The sequence below is a fragment of the Neopelma chrysocephalum genome, unplaced genomic scaffold (genome assembly GCF_003984885.1).
Source record: "Neopelma chrysocephalum unplaced genomic scaffold, ASM398488v2 Primary Assembly neopelma1_116, whole genome shotgun sequence".
In the NCBI taxonomy this organism is placed as follows: Eukaryota; Metazoa; Chordata; class Aves; order Passeriformes; family Pipridae; genus Neopelma; species Neopelma chrysocephalum.
Window position 1 is genome coordinate 1,162,332 of NW_020897778.1, and position 7,167 is coordinate 1,169,498.

The window sequence follows — 7,167 nt, forward strand, 5'->3', positions numbered from 1 at the left end:
GCTGCACAGTTGTGCTGCTGAACTCTGCTACGAATGTTTGGCCTCACTGACTTCAGGTGTAATGCAAAGTTAAACAAACATCTGTCCACATTTTCCCTGAAAGGTGAGATATTTAAATTCATTTAAAGGCTGCCTGGCACTATTGATCTGCTCTCAGGGTTAACGTGAATGAAGCTTTTCCTGGTACTGCAATTTTGGAGACCTGGAGGTGCTCTGAGCCGAGATGTGCTGAAGGAAGGAGGTAACTGGTACCCTCACTGATGTTCCAGTGACCCCCTCCCACCTCCTGGTTTCCACGTGGAACCTCCAGCCACTGGCAGCCAGAATTGCTCTTGAGCATCCTGCAGTCACACAGTGACCTTGGGTAAGTGACTTTACAATAAATCAGTCTCATGCTTGCTAACAGCTTTTTGGCTGCTGCGTCCACAAACTGGTGCCTTCTCCAGGCAATTTTTCCATGCCCTCTGCAAAGCTGTCACACTGACTGCTGGCTCTGGAGGAATCAACCAAGCCTTGCTCTTGGGCTCACAGTTGCTCTTCGGTACTGTTGTAATCTGAAAGTTTACTGCAATTAGTGCAAATATCAGAGGGAGAAAATAAAAGGCTGTTCTCAGATGTCCTGTAGAGTGAACAACTGAAACATGAGTGTGGGATGAGCCAGGAAAACTGGCATTTTTCCCTGGCTGCACGCCATATGGAAGAGACAGTGCCTTGGAAGGGAAGGAGCAGAAAAGTTTGCCATTGGCTCTGATGAATCCCAATCCTGCTTCTACTGAAGTTGCTGGGAATCCTCCCATTGTCTTCAGTGTGAGCAAGAAAGGATCTTAGGTGAGGATGGATGACTCTTTCCCTACTTGAATGAAGTCTCTTGCCTATTTATGGGCCTGCTTCTATTGAAACCGAGCCTGTTTTAGCCTTTTTGGGTTCTTAGGGACCTGTTTGTATAAAGCAACTTACCTACCTATCTTTTTTTTTCTATTGTGTGTATTTTTTGTATGTTCTGTTGGAAGGTGAAGCCTCTGTAGAAGGGGATACAAAACCTGATTTTTAAATAGTAATAAACCAAAAGAGAATTAAACTCTGCAGGCTGCATGCATTCATTTCCTGGAGATGGAGAGTAGAGACCATGAGTGCAAGAGAGATGGCCTGTACTTCTCGTATCTCAAAATCTTCCTCTCTTCAGAGACAGTTCCTGCCTTTGCAAATCTCCACAGCTCTCTGTGAAAATCCATAATTGCAACACTGTGTTACCAGGATGGCCTTATTTTGACTAGAAAATCCTTTCTCTGGCACTGAGATTTCTTGTTTCAGCATAAGTGGATGGAGTAACAAGTATCTGTGAAATTCAGTATTGCCCTCATTGAATGGCAGTGAAATAAAACCAAGACGGGATATATAAATGTATTTTTGCTTCTGGCCTGCCTACCTCAGGTGCTGGGACATTGTCCAATGCACAGTGTTCTAACTCCACACCATTGTAGTCTAAAGAAATAAGTGTGCAAGTATTAGGTGAAACTTTACTAAGCCTTTGTTCCTTCCTGGCTTTTTACCTCCTTATGTTTTTGCCAGCTGGAGCTCTGACTTTCTAAAAGAGAAACCAAAAAGACCAAAATAACAACAGAATTTTTCCCTGTTCTGTAAACATACTTAGGGAACAGAGCATTTGCTTTTGTAAATAGATGTAAAACAGTCCACGTGCATATGTCGGTCATGAAAAAGGCTATCTCTGCATGCCTATGGCATGTGTGTGACCCAGAGAAAATACAGAGGTTTGCATTTCCACACAGGAAAGAAAGGGCAACTTCCCAAAATAACTCCTCTGGCAGCCTTCAGGCAAACACCTGTGGGAGGTCTCACAGTACCTGTGTGCCAATGGTTTTATCTGCTTTCAGGTCACCTAAGAAAACAAAATCCAGAGGTGAGAGCTCTGCATTGTAAATGTCTGTGAATCCTGCTCTTTAGGAGGAAGCAGTAGGAGCTTTGCTGCAAGGTTTGGTCTTTGCTTCTCTGCTCACGTGCTGAATTACAAGGAGAGCCATTACAAAATGAGTCTCTGCTTCTGCTCTTCCAGTCCTCGTGACTAATGTCTCCAGTCCTCATTCCTAAACCCCAGAGAGATACGAAAACGTGTGTCTGGGTTTTTTTTATGTGTGCAAGTTTATAATCTTACTCCTTTCTGTTGGCTTGGAATATGGATCACTTGCTTATGAGTGCCTGTGCTATTTGGACATGCTGTATTTTCCACAGGAACTGGGAGTTTTGCATATTTAAGTGCAACTCTAACCTCATGCTTTCCACAATGGAATCTAACTCCTACTTTGATAATATTCCATGATTATTGAAGTTTAAACAGCAGATTTTTGAGCTATCACCTCTGACTGTGGAATCGGATTCCATGGTAAGGGCAGCGTTGGTATAAAGATATTTAATAATCCAATTAACTGGAGGTTAATTTGAACAGATATCAGAACAGAAATCTTTATTCCTTTTGACTCAAATCTCCAGATGTTTTGGTGCTGCCTTTTCATGTTTCTCATGTGCAAGATAAACCATTATTTTTAGAAAGGCATTTTCTAACAAGAGTGAATGTTGGTTTATCAGACTGCTTAGCTTTGCCAGGTACTGCTGGGCACAGCAGTGGATTGAGAAACAAGAAAGCTACAAAGTTACTTTTATACCTTAAAAAACAACTAAACAACACATTTTTCTTCCTGCATCAATGCTTGTTTGTACTTTTCATCTAAGTCAGCACTACACATGTAGAACTTGAGAACATCTCAAGTCCTTGCATGCATATCCATCTTCCGGATTCCTTCCCCTAGAATACCATTTCATAAGGTAGGTATTGCGTGTCTGAGGCTTTCAAGCACTTTGCAGACATTTAATCATTTCTGCCTCTGTGACATAAGTAGTATTAACATGGGAAACCAAAGCAGAAGCTTGCCTAAGGTCAAGCAAAGATCAGTTAAAGAATTTAAACCAAGGCTCCTGTTCTTGGCTCAGACCTATGTGTTCTCTGAGTAGATCACAGTATCTTTCAAAATAGCTTCCCTTCCTCCACCCTTAAAAATGCGGGCTCTGTTTTTTGTCAATAACAGCCTGCATCTGGGAGAAAAACCAAACAATCAAACAAACAAAACCCAGCAAAAACCAGTGCAACTGGGGACTGAAACACGGTTAGACAGCTGTACCTAATTCCTAAAATCATTGCTACGGTGTTATGGTATCCTGCTAGGAGACACCCCCGTTGGATGGCAGGTAGAGCCGTGTCTGTGATCCAGGCACCGGGATCGGAAGCTGCAGCCGGGAAAAGAGCTGAGGGCTGTGATCCACGGAGAATCCTTCACAGCTGCCACACTGGGCCAGTGTGAACACAATGTCTGTGGGCACTTGGGACCTTCAAACCCACTGAGAAGAGCTGTGGAAAGGCATTGGGCAGTTTGTGACAAAAAGGACAAAGAAGTGTTGCTGTTGGAGAGGACTGTGTGTGAATTTCTGAAGTCAGCGAGTGTTTAGTGCTAATCTCTTAATGCTGGCAAAGGGGAGCTGCGGTGCTTCTCCCCAGTAAACAATAGGCCCCACATTGCCCTCCCGAGGCCTCTGTCCTTTTAGGACAGCCCACACAGAAAGTACATCTGAGAAAGCACTCGGAGTTAGTGGAGCAAACCCTGAACCAGTCTGAACCAGTTCAAATATCGCATATGGTTGTTTTGCTTCTGCAGACTTCCTTGTTAGTCCTTGGAGGCTGTGGCTGGCATTTACTGAGCAATAGCTCATGCTGTCAGACTGAAGGGGGAGGGAAAGCCTCTCCTTGAGCGTGTCAGCAGGGCCATGCAACAGTGCCATTGGATATCCCTGCCCCTCCACGCCGACTCCTTTGTAGTCACTGTCTCTGTCTTGATTTTTGGTTATACTCGGCTCAGTTTCATAAACTCAACATCTGATCCTTTTGTTGCAGCCCTGATGCTTTTTTGTTACATTCAAATTGTTTCCAGGTTAGAAATGAAACATATTTGTTTACAACTCCTACATCATTGCTTACAGAAGGCTTTTTACAGGTGAGACCCACTGTCATTTTCATGACCAAGACAGAGGCAACAAAGGAATAAAAACCCTGATTTTGTTGGAGTTGGAATAGTGTTTAGTGACAATCGATGCTTTAAGCACAAATTGCTCTAAAAATCTCTTCACGGTAGGCGAGATCTCAGGATGTACTTTATTCTTGAGCATTGCAATTTATGAAGGAAGTGGAAAATGGTTTAGAAAAACAAGTTTTGAGGAAAAATTGGAACAATTATTTTGGTTGCCTAGGAATAAGAAAGGGGAACTTATGGGAACATGACATATGTTCTGTTACAAGGAGGGCAGTGGTCAACTTTTTCCATTTTAAGCATTCCTTGTTAATTTGGCTAGGAAAGATTACTCAGATTAGAAAACTCATTTTGCTTACTCTCCCCAGTGTCTTATTTGGTAAGATTAAGTAATAAAGCATGTTAGTTCTTACATAGGAGGTTAGATCAACTTTTGCCCTGGAAGATCTGAAGGCACTTGGCTATGGCCAGAGGAGGTGGGTTTGATGGGCTCTTGCAGAGTCATTCCAGAGCTGTACCTCTGTGGCTGCCTCCCTTGGCACAGCATGTTGGGCTATATGTGAGATTCATTTTATTTTTCTTTTTTTTTTCTTTAAGAAAAGTCTCAATACCCTTTGAATTTTTCCACAGGTGAAAAAGTAGAACAAACAAACAAGAAAGAGCAGCTGACAGACAGGAGAGAGATAAAGCAGACATTGTTCATTCTGGAACCTGTATAAAGTAAACAGCAAAAAGGTACCAGCTCACAGCTGAAACTGGTTCATACTGAGTTTAGGGAGGATGGATGTTTGTGGATGTGGGCATGTGGTGTGATACATGTATGTGTATACACCTACAGAATTCTACATATAAACTGTGTGAGAATGTAGCTGCAGAGCTATTAGATTACTTGTAGTTTGGGTAGTTTAAAATCAAGTCCTGGGAAATAATGTCACATTTAATCTCTAAAAGTGTAGCAAGAAGAGCAAACCCATTCCCAAGCAGCAGAAAGAGCAATTGAGTCTGCCTTTGACAGCTGCCACCTGGCATCCTATTAAACTTAACTCTATGAAACTGCCAGGCATAAATCTTCCCTCATCCTGGAGAAAGCTAGAGATGAAAGAAAAAATTATGCTTAGAAGTCAGTTGTGGAAAAGACTTTGATCTTTACCATTAATGTGAAGGTTTTTGCATTTCTCCCAGATTCCCCATTGTCCTTCTGTGGACTAGAAACTCAGATTGTTTTCTGGAACTTGGCTGGGTGTAATGAGAAGTGCAAATTTATCTTGTTACATAGCAGGAGAGCAGGGAAGGTCTGAGATTTGTTTCCACAGAGATTAGTGCAGTTCCTGGATCAGTATGTACAGGAGGAGGTGCTTTCTGTGCTAGATGGAATGGAAGCATTAGTTAGTCTCATGAAGTGAGCAAAAAGAAATTAATTGTGCAGGTTGGCAGCCCTCTGCAAACTGTTTTGGACAGGCAGTGCCTCTGGATGCATGTGTGGCCCTGCAGTTTCTGCTGAATGGAATCTGTCCCGTAAAATCTGTGATGAAGAGCTATTACAAACAGAAGGCTTGATTCAATAGCCCCTATTAACAATTCTTGCTGACTCCAGTTAGCCTTGCCTTCACAGAGAGTAACTGGAGAGCACCAGGAATGCAGTAACGGGGTGTCTGTGCAGACAATGAGCATAATGCCACAAAGGAGGAATCTTAGCTGGGGATGGCAGTCAGGACTGACACACACAGTTGGGTTTTGGTTTATTGGTTTAGTTTTTTACAACCTGGCTGCAGTTTTTTAAATCTGAGATTATTAAACTAAATTTTCTGTAGTGGTAAGTCATATTGTTAAAGCATGAATCACACAAGAGTGTGTGCTGAGGCCTATGGTCTCATACTCAGCGGTAGTTTTCCTCATCTACCCATCTGTCATGCTGGTATGGATGTGTTTTTGTGTCCCATTGGGGACTGGATGCAGCAGGTAACCTGGCTGTAAAGAGGTGACCTGGTGAAAAAAGGGGAAAAAGTTGGGTAGGATCAGCACCTTAAGCCAGCTCATCACACAAGTACCTGTAGCAGCCTGAGAAAGCCCTGCCAGGATGGAAACATCTGGGAGTGGAAGGGAAAGGCCACTGCTCCAGCCAGCACTGCCCCAAAGAGTGATTCATAAAACACTGAATACAACATGCACCTTCCTGGCATAGAAATACTTTTTATGTGTTCAGTGTTTTCCATGTGATTTCAAAGCACTTTAAAAGAAGGGAACTTCCCTGTCCTCTTCTGAGAAGGGAGGTTTGATTGTACCTCATGTAACAGAAAGGAAGGGAAAGCGCAAAGAAGTGAGGCAGGCAGGCAGATTGGCCAAGGTCAGGAGAAACTCTGTGGGAAAGCCAGAAATAGCACCTTGTGCTGCAGGCCTGTGCCTTGGCTACAAACCCATCAGTTGGCCCAGGCTGCCTTTGCGAGCTCATTGTCAAACAGGACCAAGTATTCAGTGGCTTGTTTTTCACTGGTGTAAAATAGAAGCATTGCTGAGGACTCCAGATGCTTGTGTACAGTCACTGGTGTGTTCAGGAACAGAAGTATCTATTGTAACCCATTTGAAATGTCTGCAGAGAGGCTTTATCACAGTGGCTGTGTGCCTGCAGTAGAACTGCTCTAAGGCATTTTAATGCTGTTTACCTTGCTTTTTCTATAAGCAAGCACAGCTCTTAGGGGATGTGGAGTCAAAGGAAAGCAATGGATTAGCAGAGGTGAGAATGTAAACCTTTAAGGTGGAGGTGCAGTGTGTAGGGTAGAGACCAGTTTTAAGTGCCTTAAGACAAACACTTTCCCTGCCACAGGCAGCGGTTCAAGCGTAGTTCCGTGTGGGAAGTCTCTTCTGGCCCAAGACTTTCCTGCGACTGTCAGAGACGAGCCGAGGGACGCGGAGCTGCGCCTCGGCAGCGCTTCCCCGCGTCCCTGCCGAGCCCAACAGCCCCGCGGTGCCGAGCACCCACCGCAGCGCTCGGTGCCGGGCGGGGACCCTGTGCGGCCGCGGGGGAGAGGCGGCAGGTTGCCGGCCGGCCCCAGCCCTGCCCCGCGGCGGCCACCCCTTC